At 38.3% G+C, this 18,083-nt stretch overlaps 1 protein-coding gene across 1 annotated transcript in view; it reads right to left on the minus strand.

Moving 5' to 3' along the window:
- The window catches only part of NELL2 (neural EGFL like 2), a 513,811-nt gene extending 497,680 nt beyond the window's left edge, over positions 1-16,131 (minus strand). Inside the window, exons 1-2 of the mRNA XM_066258163.1 lie at positions 15,934-16,131; positions 14,846-14,939 (exon numbers count right to left, since the gene is read on the minus strand). The gene's annotated coding sequence lies outside the window, so the exon portion shown is untranslated. The remainder of the gene's footprint in view (positions 1-14,845; positions 14,940-15,933) is intronic.
- Between the last annotated feature and the right edge of the window lie 1,952 nt (positions 16,132-18,083).

The following is an 18,083-nucleotide window of genomic DNA, read 5'->3' on the forward strand; positions in this document are numbered from 1 at the left end:
AAAGTATGGTGGTTCCTCAAAAAACTGAAAATAGAACTACCTTATGACCCAGCAATCCCTCTACTGGGTATATATCCCCAAAACTCAGAAACATTGATACGTAAAGACACATGCAGCCCCATGTTTATTGCAGCATTGTTCACAGTGGCCAGGACATGGAAACAACCAAAAAGCCCATCAATAGATGACTGGATAAAGAAGATGTGGCACATATACACTATGGAATACTACTCAGCCATAAGAAATGATGACATCGGATCATTTACAGCAAAATGGTGGGATCTTGATAACATGATACGAAGCAAAATAAGTAAATCAGAAAAAACCAGGAACTGCATTATTCCATACGTAGGTGGGACATAAAAGTGAAACTGAGAGACATTGATAAGGGTGTGGTGGTTACGGGGGTAGGGTGGAATGGGAGGTAGAGAGGGGTAGGGGGAGGGGCACAGAGAGAACAAGGTGGAGGGTGACGGAGGACAATCTGACTTTGGGTGATGGGTATGCAACATGATTGAACGACAAGATAACCTGGACTTGTTATCTTTGAATATATGTATCCTGATTTATTGATGTCACCCCATTAAAAAAAAAAATTATTAAAAAACAAACAAACTGTGGTACATATGTACAATGGACTACTATGGGGCTATGAAAGAGTAGGAAATATTACCTTTACAACAATAAGGAGGACCTGGAAACTATTATGTTGAGTGAAATAAGTCAGGCAGAGAAAGAAAAGTATCATATGACCTCACTCATTTGAGGAATCCAAGGAATAATGAGAACTGAAGAACAGAATTGAGCCAGAGGATGGATCAAGGGGACCAGAGGAAAAGAGGACAGAGGGAAAGGGGATGATAGGAGGGGATAAACCTGAAGGGAATGGGGGAGGGCGCTGTAGGGAGAGGGGCCAGGGGAATAGGGGGAGGGGGGAGGCATTCGGGGTGACCCTAGAATCTATGTAAACACAATTAATTAAATTTTAAAAAATGTTAAAAACAAAACAAAACAAAACAAAACAAAAAACCTTTGCTTCAGCTTTCCCAATGCCTGGATTATCCTTACCCTTGATCCTCACGTAGCAGAATGGCCTTCCCTGGCTCTCCTGTCGACACACACACTTGCTCACCTCAGGTTTCTCCCATTACTCTGAAGGACATTTGCTGTAAATCATTGTTATTTTACAGATGTTTTATCCATCTTTTCCCCACTTGATTGTAAACCACATGAGGAAAGGTTCTTTTTTTTTTTTGTATTTTTCTGAAGCTGGAAACGGGGAGAGACAGTCAGACAGACTCCCGCATGCGCCCGACCGGGATCCACCCGGCACGCCCACCAGGGGCGAAGCTCTGCCCACCAGGGGGCGATGCTCTGCCCCTCCGGGGGGTCGCTGTGTTGCGACCAGAGCCACCCTAGCGCCTGGGGCAGAGGCCAAGGAGCCATCCCCAGCACCCGGGCCATCTTTGCTCCAATGGAGCCTTGGCTGTGGGAAGGGAAGAGAGAGACAGAGAGGAAAGAGGGGGGGGGGGAGGAGAAGCAAATGGGCGCTTCTCCTATGTGCCCTGGCCGAGAAACAAACCCGGGTCCCCCACACGCCAGGCCGACGCTCTACCGCTGAGCCAACCGGCCAGGGCCGGAAAGGTTCTTTAATCCTAATTTACTGCTTGGTCCCCAGCAGTTCAGTGTCCAGCACATAGCTGATGCTCAATTAATAGACATCAAAATAATGTAAAGTTGATACTGGTCTAAAGCTACACATACATTTTTATTCACTCAACTAAATTTGCTGTCTGCTCTGTGTAAGATAACTTGCTAGGTATTCCTAGTAATAAAATTTAAAAATTAAATTCTTAAAATTCTTAAGACCAGGAGAAAAATCAAATCCTAAAATTAAAAAATTTTAATATTAAACTTAAAGTTAGAGACCATCTTGTGTGGCTTTTTCATCTTACATAGGAGGGAACTAAGGGACAGATAACCATGTTTCTAGAACAGAAGGTGCTGAGTCAGCTCACCAATGAAATATTTATAGCAGTAACATGTAAAGTTTGCTTCCCACCAATGCAGTAAAATGTATGCTTATAATTATAAACATTATTACTGTGATGGCTATTATCACTTCTACTAGACTCCCATGTATATATGACAGCACTTTGTTACCTAACTATGTGAGTGACTATGTCTAAAACCACACCAAACATTTAGGTCAATTTCATTACCTAAATACATAAATTCCATCCACTCTACTGACTATCACTGGCAATAAATACCAAGGACTATGGCCCAGAATGGCTGACTCAGCAGTACAGGAAAAGACATAATCATTTACTGAGGCCAACATATTGAATTTGTTACTTAATTTTTAAGTGAAGACTTGTCATTTCCCACACAATGCCTACAACAGAAGAATCAGAAATATTTGGATTAAGTATACAGGCAGTTCTCGGGTTATGACAGTCTCAACATAAGATGTTTTGAGTTTATGACACAATGCCCCTTCCAGTGTGCAAGCCAACCAACCATAGGAATAAAGGAATTTTTTTTACAGTCATTTTTTGGTCATTTTTTCTGTTACTATAGTATAGCATACAGTACAGTATATTTATGTCCTTTTACTTTTTCCGTGGCTTAGTTGTGTTTTTTATGTTCTAGATTATGATTTTGCAACTGTGTTAGGATAGGTAAGTGACTTAGGCTAGGGTATGTTTCAACTTACACCAAAATTCAGGTTACATCACTGTTGTAGGAACGAAACCATGTCATAACCCAAGGCCCCCCTGTGTTACAATTACTAAGTACCTGTCAAATGATGCTGGGCTGATGAATGAAGGAACAAATGGTTCAAGTCATGGAACCTTCTACCACCAGGTGTATGTGGCTTTGCTTTGCACCTTTCATTGTGTTTGTCCTATGTATGGCCCAGTTGCCGTTTCTGGCATTAATTAGAGAAGCAAAGAATCTTTGGGATTGGGGTTAATTTAGGGTTTGTATAAGCCTTAAGAATTGTATTTTTCTCAGAAGACTTCCCTTTACCTAAATCCATCTCATCCAAACATCTAGCTGTTGAAGATACTCACAGTAATAATTTACATCTCTGTGACTATTCTGTAGCTACCAACTTGTACTTGTTAGTCTTCTCACCTTTTCACTATAGAAAATATGCTCAGTAATATTGTAATAACTATGTATGGGGCAGGTGGGTACTGAAAATATAGGAGGGAACACTCTGTAAAGTATATGATTGTCTAACCACTATGCTACACCTCTGACACTTAATATATTCAATTAAAAAATAAACAACTTAGACTCTCAAAAAGAAAAATTTAAAGCTACATTGGCCATGAATTGATGATTGTTGAAGCTAGTGTATAGGAAACCATTATACCCTTTTTCTACTTTTGTACATGTTTGAAATTTTTCATAGTAAAATTTATTATGGTCCCAAAAAATGTTTTTTGAATAAAAAAAAGATATTCACAGCAGTGCTTTCTTTAATAACTTTTAGGTACTTAGCAACAGAATCTGTGGTAAATCTTCCCTAATAAATAATACAAAAAGTCCTTTAATTGCCATTTTAGCTTATCAAGTATCATTAAAAACTGATTTCTTTTAAGAATCAAAGAGTATTTTGGAATAGAAACACTTTATCTTTTGACTAAGTCAAAAGATGGAAGGTAATGAACTTGGTAGGTTTTAAATATTTTAAAAATTCATACAATTATAATAGATCTGCTCAGTAGAGCCCAGGCTAGCTTATACTTGTACACTGAGAAAGTGAGATACAGGAGTTTGAGGGGAGGGGGGGAGGAAGCAAGGGCTTTCTTTTCACCCCTGTAGCCTTCCTCTTATCACTATCCTGTGACAAGTCCGGAACTCCCTTGAGATTCTTTGCTTGCTGCTTATATCATAACTCGACAAATCCCCTTTGCAAAAAGCCCTTATTGTCCCCCCAATAGACAACACAATTAGAAAGCCTAAGCTATTCCTTACACATTAAGAACATAGCATTTCATATTAAATTGGTAGCCTTCACTAAGACGTACATGATATGGCAGTTGCATACATAATACAGGTTAGTGGTTAAAAGGTACACAGCACAGATAGGTGATTAAAGTGGTTAACAGGCTCTGGAATCACAGGAATTTGCATTCAGAACCCAGTCCCCACTCACCAGGCTGCCTAAGCCTTGGAATATTATCTAGTTTCTCTAAGTCTCAGTGTTTTCATCTGCAGAAAGCAGAATAATGGTACCTGTCCCATACCACTGTTGTATTAATTAAATAAATGCTTGATGTGCTTAACATATCATGGATCTTCAAAAAGAACAGTTAGTAGTAGTACAGTAGTCTCTCGTCTATGGCAGGAGTTAGGTTCCAGAACCCTCTGCCCCCACGACAGGCAAAAACCCGCGAAGTAGCAACTTTATATAAGTATTTATTTTATTATTTATATATATTGTAAGGCTTTATAAACCCTCCTAACACTCTTATAAACCTTTCCCACACTCTTATAAACACTTCCTATGCTCTAAATACTTTCTATACTCTTAAACCTAATTTTAACAACATATAAAATTCTATATGGGTACTCACCAGTGAATATACTACAACTTGAATGATAATGTTTTAATTAATATTTTTATATTGTTTTCAAATTTTTAGGCTAGAAAATGCTTATTTTACCACAAAAACAATTAAAAAAATAAATATATAAAAATACCTATATACTGCAAAATCCTGTGATATAGTGAAAAATCCGCAACACAAACTTAGATATATACAATTTTAAAATCCGCAATACAGTGAGACCACGAAAAGTGATCCACAATATGGTGAGGGATGGCTGTACTAATAAAGGTATACATGGCTTAAATATTTCAAGTACCAACACACCTGTTACTGTGCATTCAGGGATTTTGAAATTCACCATGGTGTTTCCACCCACTCATCACTAAGATCCAAATAAGAGTAAATGAATAAAAGTGACCCACAACCTGTTTTCTCTTTTGCAAGAGTTTTCTAATTAGCACATTAACGAATTCATTCCTTACAAATGTGCAATTTGTAAACACAAACTGTTATCTCAGAGGTTGATAACTTAAGTAATTTTATAAATGTAAATTCATTGTAATTAGGCATAATTGAGAATTGCACAATGATATGTTTGTTTTCTCTTCACTCTGGACTTTTAAAATTCAATAGGTTTATTATGTTAATAAGAAGACAATGTTAGGGTTTTAATGAAAAATCTCTAGTATTTTGGATGAATACGCAATTTTAATTAAATGGACCAATATGGTCAAAGTGAATCTCAGATATAATCCACTCCCCAAATATTTGAAATCTAAGTCTTCTAAATATAGTTTTAGCAATATATATATATGTATATATATACACACACATATATATATATTTCTTTTTAGATTTACTTGATCTGAAGAAAACAATAGTGAAATGTTGTTTTCTTGGGTAGAGCTGGTTGAAACTGTGCTTTGCACATAGAAGGGCTCAATCTTTATTATAAACTGATTCAACAGCAAATTTATCTGTAAATTTTGGAAAGTTTTAACTTCAAAACAATAGAACTAAAAAACATTTAAAACAAACCTAATGATATGGTTAAATACCAATATATTTAGTCTAAAAAAATCAAATCTATATCTAAGATGTTTTTCTAGATGAGGATAAACAAATAAATTCCTAGTTAATTACCCAACTCACTCACTTCAAACACCCAAACTACAAGTGGTAGTAAAGAACATTAAAATTTTATCCATAATGCTTTTTAAAAATTCCTAATTCCTATTCAGCTTTATATTATATTCACATTCATATTTATAAATTCACATTTATATTAATATGTCATTTCTGATAATTATTCATTGTGTACTAATTCTTGTTATTCTCTATTCTATAGCTATTCTAATGGAGCACACTAAAATCAAAGAGTAAATATGGTCTTGACTGGAACTGACAGTCTTACGTTTTTTCTTATGAGTCACTTCTATATATAAAGAAACGGGGGGAGGGAAATGTTTTTAAAAATAAAATAACGCTGTGCTGCTATACGTCAAATAATTGGAAGAACTTCAGCGCCATCTTGTGGAAGAAAGTATCTAATTAGTGAAAGGCTTTGATTCTTAAATGTGAATTTCTTGGCCACCTGCTCCAGTTTCTTTTAATGAAAAATTATTTTAAACCGCTTTAATCTGGAATGTCTGTCAAACAGCAAAGACAGTAATTAGCCTATAGGACTAACATATGTAATACAGAAGCCATATGATCTATGTCTGTGTTATAAAGAAAAACACAAAGTATCTTTTTTAGAGGTTGCCCAGAACCAAAGAAAGAATCAGAAGAGGGTGAGGGGTGGGAGAAGAATTAAGCTGGAGTCCTTGGCTTTTCAGTCCTTCTCTTCAAATTGAAAGGAAATCCTTAATATGTCTGCAGCAGTTTCTGAAGAACTTATTAAGGAAGCATTTCCTTTACTATCCATAATTAGAAAGAAAGAAAGGAATGGGTCAGGAAGACAGGAGGAGAAATAAACTTGGTCAGGTGAGATCAGAGCAACACATCTCTCTTTATTTCTCCCTCTTAGTGCAATTTACCACAACATATTGAGAGGCTACAACGTGCCAAGTGCTTGGTAAGCACTGGGAGTAAGAAGAGGAATGATACATAGTCCCTTCTTCAAGACACTTAAGAGACTAGTACACAGATCATTCCAACCCGGAGGAAACACCCAGGAAGGCCAGTCTGGGAGTTTGGGCTCTCTGCAGGACACTAAATGTAACCTCGAGGGGTAAGAGAAAGGGAAATGTTTCTCTCATTCTCCCAAATCAGTGAATAGATAGAACCAAATGGTGAAATATTGGGTGACCCTTATGATCCACCATACTTTTCAAACTACTTTCCAGACTCCTGTGTATCCCATAAAAACTCCAAAAGCAGAGTACAGAATGCTCTTTTTGTAGAATTAAGCACCCTCTCCTTCCTCTGTGTATCCATGACAATTTATTCATAACTTAACATGGAACATAACCTCCTGTGAATAATTTTTAATAATTACTTACCTGCCTGCTTCTCCTAAGACTGCAAGCCCTTTGAAAATCACTTATGTTTTATGATAGTATTTGTGTTTGGCCAGCATGATAAGCTCCTGAATGAGAATCATACAAATATTCCTTAAGACACCCAGACCAGCACTAAAAAAAAGCGGTGCTGATTTACTTCCTACGGTTGTCACTTACCAAACTCTTGTTTTGGATCTTTAGCCCCTGAATCTTTTTTTCTATTGCTTTGAAAGAGAGAATAACTCATGAACCCATGACCTTCGGCTCCACTGAGTCACCCAGCCAGGCCCCCCCTGAATCTATTTTTAAAATTCCATCTCCTGAATGAACAAGAATAGTAGGTTAAAGAAATTGTCTCTATATCTGTATCTATGTTTTTAATTTGAAGGTAGAGAACATGGGACGATTTTTTAAAATTCTCATTCTTTAAACAAATACAAAAATAAAGAGGTGGCTTATCTGCTAGAGAACTAAAAATAAAAAGCGAGAAAAATCAATATTATCCAAAATGATGACTTAAATCTCTGGGTATGGTACCTTACCTTTGCTCTCACTTCCCTCCTCCTTACCCCCTCAACTCTTAGTTCTCACCCATCACTCCATCTGGATTTTATTCTTTACCTAAAATATTAGCACCTGATTACAAAAGAGTTAGCAGCAATTGCAGACAAAGAATTCATTATGAATCATTAACAAAGAGCAATTTGGAATCCAATTTCTGTTTTACTGACTTGCTTTATTTAATTTATTTTTTTAGAGACAGGAGAGACAGAAAGACAGGAAGGGAGAGAGATGAGAAGCATCATCTTGTAGTTGCAGCGCTTCAGTTGTTTATTGATTGTTTCTCGTATGTGCCTTGGCAGGGGTGGGGACCTCCAGCTGAGCCAGTGACCCCTTGCTCAAGCCAGTGACCTTAGGCTGCAAGCCAGCAACCTTTGGGCTTAAGCCAGCGACCATGGGGTCGTGTTTATGATCCCACGTTCAAGCCAGTGACCCCACACTCAAGCTGGTGAGCCCGCGCTCAGGGTTTTGAACCTGGATCTTCAGCATCCCAGCTCTATCTACTGCACCACCATGTGGTCAGGCTTGACTCACTTTTGTTTCTGTTTTATTTGGTCACTTTTAGGCACTCACCTCAAAATAGTCACATCAGTGCACTTGACTGCAAAAAGAAACAAAACCCACTCACCAACTTTTAATCAGCAAATGGAAGGAAGTTCTCTAGCAAAACAACTGTTAAGCAAATTAATATGTCCTACCCTTGCATGAGCCTATGATAAAATGAGGATGGCTAACACCATGATTGCAACATATATACACAGATCAAGAAACTAATTCCCAGTAACTTTAATTTTAAGTGAAGATCTACAGTTTCACAAGCTGTTTTACAAAACAGAAATGCTTCAGCAGTCATAAAATAAAAGTAAAAAATTTTTGATGTAAAATAACAGTTCCTTTAGCTCTTTATAGGGTCAAGAACGTAAGCATTGCCTATAAAATACAATGCCAAAATGAGGAAAAGTCATTATAACACAATTCAAATCTTTCTAGCTTAAAACACCACTCAGACTTGTACTCTTGTAATAATACAAAGTGCTAAGCATCAAGTTTATATTGCAATCTATATCGTTAACTCCTACTTTTGATTAAACAAGATAGATCAGGAAAGGTCCAGGCGTGGTGTCTGGTTTTTGTTTCTTTCTCCTTTCCTTTTGGGTATAAGAGGACAGTGAGCATGTTTCTCATTTCCTTGGAAATGTTATTAAACCTCTCTGAATCTCAGTTTCTTTCTGCGAAGAATAGCACCAACTCATCCAGTCATCATAAGGGATAAAAGACATAACATGTAGAGCTAATTTTAAGTAGTTGCTCAATAGAAAGTAGTATCATTATTATTTTTAGAGTGGTTTGGTACATACTGCATATCTAAACCTCCTAAATTCATCAAAACCCAAATCTAAATAGACCAACTGTGCTCAAATTGAGTTGATATTATACTCAAAACCTCAAAAGGAGATAGGAACATTTATCACTACATATTCTCAAAACACATTCGTTCAAAGTGTCAACTTTTGGATTTTAATTAAAAAATAGAATTATCTATCTATATTCTAGTTTGTTCTTTATCAAAAGTCAATTTCCAGAAAAAATTCCAATTGTACCAATACAAAAATCCTAGTAGTAGCTGGTTGAAAAATCTGAGATCTTGTTGGAAAAAGACAAGAATGGATTATTTCCTTTAGCAGTTCTAAGGTAAAGTTGAAAATGCCAAGGAAAGTTGTCTTTTTGTGTGTGTGGTTGCTATTTTATTATTCTTTCCAGCAATTTTCCACTTGAATACCTTTTAAACTTGTAACTTAGCCACATTTTACTCTTTATTGTATTTCAATCTGGGAGGCAAATAAGTTAATCAACTTAATCGAAGACCTGGAAACACCAAGAATTCTGGTTCTAGTTCTGGTATTGATTTAGCTGTTAAGTTTCTGCTCACTGGATCAGGATGATAACCTGACTTCCCACCGAATGTGTGGGAAAAACTGTTCATCCCCTCCCCAGAGCCGGTGCTCACAAAACATTTGTGGAACTGAGTTCATCACAATAAAAATTGCTTCTATTCAATGATCTGATATTAAGTAAAATCCAGCATAAAATCATCATAAGTAACTTTCCTACAAACTATGTTTATTCCCTTCTACTCAACACAGTTCTCATTGCCTCACGTGAAACCTAAAAAAATAACTTCTGGTTTCAGTCACTGCAATTACTTCAGCAAGCCCAAGAGAGCCTGGGACTGAGCTCTAGAACACTCCATTATTTGAAACACATTTAAAGGTTCCAAGGAGAATCTAGTCAAGGAGACTGGAAAAAAAAAAGAATAATAATCAAAATAGTATGGAGTTCTAAAACCAAGTGGAAAAATAATTTTCAAGAAAGGGGAAGTAACCAATTGCACTGTGACACTGCAACAGTCACTGGTGATGAGCAGAGTAGGATGAGAACTGAGAATAGCTCATAAGACAAGACAAGACACTGGCCCACACAGGCCTGGTTGTAGGGGAACAGCAGAATAAGAGCCTAATTAGAACTGTCATGAGTTGGGAGGCGTTAAAGTTGGCTATAAAGAATAGTTAAGAAAGTTGGTAGCCAAAGAGGGCACAGAAGAAAGAGAGGGTTCTTTTCTTTTTTCTTTTCTTTCCTTTTTTTCTTTTCTTTTGTTTAAGATTGTTGATATTACAAGGCATTTTAGCAGAGAAGAAATCAGACAGGTAATGATGCAAGACAGAAAAAAGATTATTGTGGCAGTAAAGTTCTTGAGAAAGTGACAAGAGATAGAACGCAGTGCATAAGTAAAAGATTGTCCTAAAAATAAGGAAAGAGATACTCTCATTGTAAAAGAAGGCTACAGATGTGGGTAGGTGGTAAAAATAATGTTACATTTCGATTGCTTGGTGTTTTCTCAGTGAGATAAGAAGCAGTCACCCGCTAAGTGAGGAACAAGAAGGAGGAGTTGGAAATTTGAGGAGAAAGAAGAAGGTGTAAAATAGTAATCCCAGAGAGAGGAAATCAATCAGTAAGGAAAGGGAACTGTTGTTGACTGAACTGCAGAGACTAAGATGTACAGTCATGAAACCCGAAAGAGATCAGTTAGCATAGTTACGTGTTTTTCTCCAACCATCAACTGCAAGCTTGGAAAATATTTACTGGGTATTTATTATGCACCAAGCACTGCTGTAAGCATTTTACTTTTATTAACACCTTTGCACCCACAACAATCCCATGGGATAGGTACACATAAAGAAACTGAGGCCCAGAGTTGTTAATAAACTTATCCAAGGCCACTAGCTACTAAATGTTGGACCCAGGATTAAAGGAGTGTAGGTCTAGAGCCCACACCCTTAACCACTAACATATACTGGCTTTCCTCACATACTTGGGATTTACCAGTGTTAGTCTTTTACCAGCTGAATAAAGCCAAGAGGGAGGCAAGGAACCTGAGGGTGTTTGCAAGTAATTGGACAATGGAATTTAGTCTAGACAAGGAGGAAATAAAGATAACTGGGGGTGAACATTAAAAATGATGGTAGTGAATGGATTGGAAGGTCCAGTGTGATGGAAAAATTAGCACAGAAGCAGTGAGCTGAAAAGAGAGAAGTGGTTGTTGGTGAGTGGGGTGTTAGAAACCGAGATTTTGAGGGTAGCAGAGTTATTCAAAGGGAAAAATCTAAGATGAGACCATGTGAATTGTAGCTAAGGTTGAAAAGAAAGGTAAGAAAAAGATCGTAAAGTAAAAGATCAAGAAATTTCAAAAATCAAGGAATAGATGAATTTTCTACGTGAAGCAGGTGTAGTAGGGAAAAAAGGATGTAAGTCGGGTGTTAAAATCATCACCAAATGAGAAAGATTGATCAGGAGACTGGAGATTGCTGCACGGTGCAAGATGCACAAGTCATGCAGCTGCTCCAAGTCAGAGTTCCCAGCTCCTCCCAGTTTTCCCAGAACTTTCCCAGTTCAGCACTAAAAGTCCTATTCCTAGAAAGGACAAGACATTTTCTGGAAGAGGCAATGAAAGATGATACCCGTGTACTGAGGAATTCACGAATTATGTTTAAACACTCACGTGACAGGTGCTGCTACTGTATTTAACTCCTCATCGCAGAATAGAAGCTTTGCTCACATTAGCTGATTTAGGCAAAGATTGCCAACACATTTTCTTCCCATTTTTTCTGACTTACTCCCTTGAGGATAATGATCATGTCTCATTAAAACTAATGTGCTCTATAAGCTATAGCTAATTTTCCATATTCAATAAATGTCATAAGTGCCCAAATGGGCCCCGTGAAAAATATTGCCTACTTGAGAAAGTAACATCCCAGTAAAGAGGGTGAGCATTCAGGATAGGGTGGTATTGTAGTATCACCCTGCTCTAACGTGCCTGAAATGAAACATATCTCTGCCAGGGAGGCATCCACATCCTACCCCCCTCTATGTCAAAGGCTCCTAGGCCTAGGGCATAGAGAGTAAGATAATTTCACAGAGAAATACTTTAAGGAGAAACCTTAAAGATACTTAAAAAGCTTTTAAAGGCCTGCAGCCTCCCCGCCCCTCCCGCAACGGTAGACCTCGGGATCCCCCTGGCTTCCCTGCCAGCCATGGCCGACAAGGAAGCAGCCTTTGATGACGCAGTAGAAGAACGTGTGATCAACGAAGAGTACAAAATATGGAAAAAGAACACCCCTTTTCTTTACGATTTGGTGATGACCCATGCTCTGGAGTGGCCCAGCTTAACTGCACAGTGGCTTCCAGATGTGACCAGTTCAAGCCTGACCTGTGGTGGCGCAGTGGATAAAGCATCGACCTGGAAATGCTGAAGTCGCCGGTTCAAAACCCTGGGTTTGCCTGGTCAAGGCACATATGGGAGTTGATGCTTCCGGCTCCTCCCCCCTTCTCTCTCTCTGTCTCTTTCTCTCCTCTCAAAATGAATAAATAAAATAAATTTTTTAAAAATTGTAGTTCTATAATAGTCTAACCTCCCTGGTTCTTTAACTTTTTAAACACAAGCCTTCCTAATTTTACCTTAACAGCCCTCTTTCCTTTTATTGGTTCTCTTAGACCCAGTTTCTGGGCTCTTCCTTAATTTTCAGCTGCCTACTGTCATCTCTGGATTATCTTTTTTTTTTTTTTAATAAATAAATTTTTATTTAAATGAAAAAATAAAAAATAAAAAAAAATAAAAAGCTTTTAAAGCATCATGACAACCATCTTCTCTGATTGAACGCTTGTATGAACTGTCCACTCAGATTGTGCACTCGCTGTACTTTCTGTGTATTTCTAGTTTCATGTGGCAGCAAAGGCTGTCTACTTTCAACCTTGTTTCAGTACTGTACATGGACAAACAGGAATTATTAAGTGCTTTAAAAATAGTATGTGCACAGAAAAAAGCGGAAAGAATACACAACTGATTAACTGAAAAATAGTCCCCACACTGCAGAGACCATCAGGCTAGTCTGAGCTGTCTTCCGGGTCTTTCCTGCCTTTGAACTGTACCCTTCTTTCTCTCCTTGCCCTTATGAATAAATTTATCAATAGAAAAAGCTATAATTTTTCCAACTCCAATATATTCCTTGACTTGCATTCTGACTTGATCCACACTCTCATAGTCAAGGAGGTCCACACTCCTTGACTCTCAATGTCACTTGGCCAACCTTCTCTTAAAAGATCACCAATGGCCCTGGCCGGTTGGCTCAGCGGTAGAGCGTCGGCCTAGCGTGCGGAGGACCCGGGTTTGATTCCCGGCCAGGGCACATAGGAGAAGCGCCCATTTGCTTCTCCACCCCTCCGCCGCGCTTTCCTCTCTGTCTCTCTCTTCCCCTCCCGCAGCTGAGGCTCCATTGGAGCAAAGATGGCCCGGGCGCTGGGGATGGCTCTGTGGCCTCTGCCTCAGGCGCTAGAGTGGCTCTGGTCGCAATATGGCGACACCCAGGATGGGCAGAGCGTCGCCCCTGGTGGGCGTGCCGGGTGGATCCCGGTCGGGCGCATGCGGGAGTCTGTCTGACTGTCTCTCCCTGTTTCCAGCTTCAGAAAAGTGAAAAAATAAAAAAATAAAAAAAATAAAAAAAATAAAAAGATCACCAATGATTATGTTGGTAGTCATTTCTGAGAAAATCCCAGTTTTCTAATTTTGTTATTTTGAGCATATACATAATGAACTGTGTAACTAAATACAAGCTGATTTTTTAAATTGATAGTCTAACACAAATTTATAAATCAGAAACAAAATGCTTGGATAGACTATATATCCTAATTTTAGAACTGAACTTCCACCTCTCCAATTCAGTACCTATCCCTCTTTAAACTTTAGCAGCACTTAAAATCATCTGCCACCTCTTCCTGAAATTAACTCACCCTGTCTTATTTTTTAGTACTTCTTCTCTTATTTGCTTGTTATTTTTTCTTTCTTCTCTTTTCACATTAGTTCACTTTTCCTCATTATTTTCTACATAACCCTTAAAAGTTTTAGCAGCAACACTGAAAGTCACCTCTCCCTTTTAAATTCTCTTTCCCTGGATATTTTTTCTGAATGTTCCCTCTTCGGCTTCGTTGGTGGCCTCTTGCTTTCTTCGTCCAGTCTCCAAGGGCACATGATGCCCAGGAACCTGCTCTTGGGCTTCTCCTTTCTACAAGGTTGACCTTTATTAGCCATGTTGTCTACTCTTGGGATTTCAACTGCCATTCCTAAACAGAAAGTACTCTCAGCCAAATATTTTAAGAATTCTTTTGTTCACATCTCTATCTGGATTTCCCATAGTCACCTCACATTTTCATTTAAAATAATGCTAATTTTCATAACCAAACAGGTTCTTTACCTGATTTCCCTCATCCCAACTAAAGAAACACCAATAGCATGGGCACCCAAATTTAAAACCTCCATTTTTTAATCCATCCTAGTCAGTTAAAAAAGGTTAACTTACTCTACCTCCACCATAGGTCTGACAATCTTTACTTCTTACTCACCTCTACAATCATATCAGCTTCTCAATGGACTCTCTGCCTCAGTTTCCCCCTCCAAACCTTCTAGAATATTACTGCCAAATTAGTCTCCCAACACCCAGTGTTATGATCACCTTCAAAGGCATCTTACTATAAGGCAAAATAAAATCGAACTATCTAACCTGGCACTCAAGTTGTGTGTATTTCTCTGATGATATTTATCTTACAATAGAGTCATACCTTTGAGATTCTAAAATCAGAAATAAAATCAAGAATAATTACCCTGGAGAAGTCCTTCGACAGGCGCGCCACTGGAGACCGTGAGCTGGTTCAGCGCAGCCAGTTTTTCCTCCAGCATCGGAACAGATTCCTGTTTCTTTGGTTGAGCACCAGATAAAGTAGTTTGCTTGCTTTTAGTGTCCATTTTATATGAAAAAATGAACACATGCATGTCTTTAAAAGTTAGAATCACACTCAGCAACATGCTCACTCTTCAGAGGCCCCTGGAACAGGGAATGCGAGGGGAGCCACAGCTCCGAGTGTTCTTGTCATGTTCGCTCAGCCAACACTGAAAGGACTGATGGACAGTATTTCCAGCACTATGCAAATTGTAAATTTACTTTTTTTTATTTTTAAGATAATTAGTTTGTTTGTTAAGATGATGAAATTCCACTGTTAGGTCTTTTTAAGTAAGAATTATTTAGATATTTGTCTTTATTTCTACCCTTGAACTTTGCAGATAGGAATCCTGTCAGATTCCTATTCACAGCTTTTACAGCACTTTATGCTGTACTGAGCCACCTGTAAATATTTCCTCAACAAATCAAATTTGCTTTGATTTGTTTATTAAAATAAAGGGATAACAGGGTGGTTTTGAACAGAATACGTCTAATGAAAATTTTATTAAGAATCTATATCTTTTTTCCATAAAGACATAGTGACTGAGTCTTCACTATTGCAATTATAGGTATTTTAAAGCAGCAATTAAAAAAATAAATTTTTGCATTTTAAATACAATAAAACATATCAGTAAGCTCCAGTGGAAGCAGTGAAATAAACATATACTTGTCTATATTTGATAAGCAAACTATACATGTTAAAGTATATGTATATTTAAATACAAACATATATTTATATGCCCAAATAATAAGAATAATCTAGAGTTGTTATATTAAATTGATGATAAATTACTAATGGAATATGTCATCATGATTATATTAAAAACCCTGATCACATTCCTACACTAGACTATGTAAAATCTGTCAGTTATTTAAGTATTTTTATAAATATAACCAAAAACATCCCAGAAAATCATAATTATACTACCCCATATAACCTAAGATTGTTACTAGGGCTACTTGAATATTTACCTTGGGGAAGTCTAATATATCCAAAGCTGCTTCTGGAATCAATTTAAATAAATCACACTGTGCATTCTGAGGGACATAAAGAAATAAATTTGGGACTTGCTGCCACATCCTCTAGATATCTGTGTTCGATTCTTCCTGAACTTTAGTGATAGAATCCACCCTGTAGTATCCGAAAGTGCACACTTGGCAGGTTTAAGAAGTCATCTTGAGTTGGGGCAGTGCTAGTGGACATGCCCCAGAACAGCTAAACGGAAGCTATAAGGGTGACTCTAAGTGGTGTCACACAGCTTTGCTTCCCTGTGCAACATCCGCGGGGCTTTCAAAATGTTCCTGGGAACATTGATCCCCCAGGGAAAGTTGGAACCTCATAGGGATCGACCACCAGAGGGCTCAGGGGAGTCGTTGCTGCAGGCTGCCCTCTGGGGCCGTGGAAGGAAATAGTTCCAGGGGCGTGGAGAAATTGACCTGTCGAACACCAATCAGCACTCACTCAACACTGACGCTAAAAGACCCAACGACTACAGGGCATAGACCTCCAGTATTCGGAGCTAGATGAATATGCCTCCTGAGACACTGACGCCTGCCATGCTTAGTAGGGAAAACTTCCCCTACCTAGAAGTTTTCTAATTTTTCGCCCACGTCTAGAGATGTTGCCCTAAAGGAGAAAAGTTATATGTCCGAATTAAAAAATAAAATAGACTATATGAAGCCTTTGAGATCAGACAGACTTATTTTCAAATTCAAGCTTTTCTGTTTAGGAGCATAATACAGTAAGTGAAAATATATTTAATCTCTCTAATCTTCAGTTTCCTTATCTGAAAAATGTCAAAGTGCTTGGTATAGAAGTTGCCTAAAAATGGAATATATTCAATAGAAAGAAGTTTTACTTATTTTGTTAATTTCATTTCACCTAATTCAGTTGGAATCTCTGAGACTCTGGATGTATCATTCAGCGTTGTCTCAGCTACCTTTAATAAAAACCTATCAAGATCTTCCCAGACTCCAGACCAATAAGAGCCAGATCTGGGGAAACATGAGATGTCTCAAAAAAGTCTACTACTACCATACCTGTCATGTTTTCTACTTTGGGCATAGGTTTTTAATTGTTTTCATTTTCATATCTATCCACGCCCCACCTAGTGTAGCCATGAAACTTTTACTGCATGTCTGGGACCTTTGATTCCCTGAGCCTCATCCTGAACTACAGTCACCAGAATCCACAGGGCAGGGAGGAAACAAAGTGGGAATGGCCAACCTACTAACCTCTGCTTGTATCTTTGCCTAATACTTACACTTCACCTTTTAAACAGCCCAGCATCAGTCACTGATGGCACATTATTTAATGATGCTAACCCCCTGATGCTGCCACCCAGAACTTTTCTGTGTCCTGTATGTCTTTGCATTAGACTCTTGGACACTGACTTCAGTCTGGGTTTAAACTGTTTCACTCTTAGCTTAGATTTTTAAAGTTGAGGTCTCTTTAGTGTCAATTATCCCCAGTCCCCACCGCATAATATCCCCATCTCAGTTTCAGATTTTCCTTTCTCCTGGACAGTTCTCAACAGACCGGATAGTTATGGTGGCCGTGTTTTATAAGAAAAGAAGAGAGCAGAAGTTGCTCCCTGGAGACACTGAATGAGCACTGACAGTTTTTTGTGCTTTTTTTGTGTTTTTTTTTTTTTTACAGAGAAAGAGAAAGTCAGAGAGAGGGACAGATAGGGACAGATAGACAGGAAGGGAGAGAGATGAGACGCATCAATTCTTTGTTGTGGCGCCTTAGTTGTTCATTGATTGCTTTCTCATATGTGCCATGACTAGGGGGCTATAACAAAGTGAATGACTCCTTGCTCAAGCCAGCAACCTTGGGCTCAAGCCAGTGACCATGGGGTCATGTCTATGATCCCATGCTCAAGCCAATGACCCTGTTCTCAAGCCGGTGAGCTCATACTTAGGCCAGCGACCTTGGGTTTTCAAATCTGGGTCCTCCACATCTCAGTCTGACACTCTATCCACTGTGCCACCACCTGGTCAGGCATCACTGAGAGTCTTGATAGAGGCTGTGGCCCTAGAAATAGTATCAGTTGATTCCATTAGTTAGTTTCTGTTAATATTCCTATCAAGGAAAAATTCAGAAACATACAGAATCAACT

This window comes from Saccopteryx bilineata, chromosome 2 (assembly GCF_036850765.1).
Source record: "Saccopteryx bilineata isolate mSacBil1 chromosome 2, mSacBil1_pri_phased_curated, whole genome shotgun sequence".
NCBI lineage: Eukaryota > Metazoa > Chordata > Mammalia > Chiroptera > Emballonuridae > Saccopteryx > Saccopteryx bilineata.